At 38.6% G+C, this 1,405-nt stretch overlaps 1 protein-coding gene across 1 annotated transcript in view; it reads left to right on the top strand.

Moving 5' to 3' along the window:
• Positions 1-833: 833 nt before the first annotated feature.
• LOC144891509 (uncharacterized) overlaps positions 834-1,405 on the top strand; it is a 7,424-nt gene continuing 6,852 nt past the window's right edge. Inside the window, exon 1 of the mRNA XM_078775129.1 lies at positions 834-950. The gene's annotated coding sequence lies outside the window, so the exon portion shown is untranslated. The remainder of the gene's footprint in view (positions 951-1,405) is intronic.

The raw sequence follows: 1,405 nt of genomic DNA, 5'->3' as shown, positions 1-1,405 counted from the left end.
GGACTTTAGAAATTTTTAAGGTTGTTGACCTTTTGGCCTATGTTGACCTTTTGGCCTATGTTTAACTAAAAAATGGTTGGTGGTTCAAATTAGTTAACCGATATGAAAATCCGATTCACATTTCAAGTCAATCGGATGAAAATTTAGGTCTTTAGAAATTTGACAAAAGTGTTTGACCTTTGGCCTATGTTGAACTTTTGACCTAAAAAATAAATAGGATTCTGTGGGACCACGAACCCCACCATTTGGTGAAGTTTTGTGAAAATCGATTTAATTGTGATATAATCGTGACCTGTAGGCAAGTATAAGTGAGCGTAGAGATCAATATACAAACACACAAACCGGAGTGATCAACATACTTGTCAATTTTTTTTTTTTTTTTATCTTTTTGCCAAGTAACAAACGTATCCAAATGCAAAACCATCTCCTCTGGTGAGGGTAACTAACACTGCATACCAGAAAAACAGATTCTCCTGGACTAGGGTCACGTGATCCAGCGACGACATACAATCACGACCTAGAAGCAGTTTTTGCTGAGCCAAACATGCGATGCACCTACATATCGTCATGCTTTGCTCAGCAAGGTAACACGAAAGAGGTCATGTTTGACAATGCACATACCTTGTGACATAAACAAAAAATAGGATAAGAATTATTATTTATTCATTTCGATGACGAACCGAATTCATTGAACTTTTTTTTGTCCCCACCCTTCTGACATTTGGAATCGATTTAACACCTTCACCTGCGTAGCGCTTCTTTCTCCAGCCAATTGCATTTCTCCACGCCCACAAAGCCACCTTTGATACACCTATCCAGACTATCCAATGGGAGAAACGGTTACCGCCTCTCCTCATTTACCTTTTCCTTTAAGTACTTCAAACGACTTTAGATAATCGGATTATATTGCGACAAAGCGACCTCATCGACACCAATTGCTCTGAACAAAGGTGAGGGTTTTTTTTCGAAATTCCATTTTTTGAAATTCCAGATCCACTTTTTTGAAATTCAAACTTTTCCTGGAAGTCCTTGCAGTGTCCATATGTTTTGTACCTCTCCCACCTCCCCCCAAGCCCTCTCCCTCCCACAGATCTCTCGGTATCTTGCTCTCAAATGTTGTGTTAGTGTCCTTCCCCCTCTCTCCCCATCTTGTCTACCGCTCCCCTTATTTTTTGTGTTTTATGTGTCGGTTAACTTTTTGTGTGATTAATGTTAGCTCTTTCACGAGCCTCGATCTTGTATGCAAAAAAGAAAAAGAAAAAAAGGGTTTATATTTTACCATCACCCGTTCGTCCTTTTTTAAAAAGAAGTAAATATGGAGGTGAGGTAGCTGAATGTAAATACTGAGGTAAAATGGTGAAGTAGTGATGTATGGAGTTCAAAAAGTTATACGAACAAGATATTT

The sequence above is a fragment of the Myxine glutinosa genome, chromosome 4, assembly GCF_964187855.1.
Source record: "Myxine glutinosa chromosome 4, kmMyxGlut1.1, whole genome shotgun sequence".
Classification (NCBI taxonomy): Eukaryota; Metazoa; Chordata; class Myxini; order Myxiniformes; family Myxinidae; genus Myxine; species Myxine glutinosa.
This window is presented reverse-complemented; position numbering and strand designations above follow the sequence as displayed.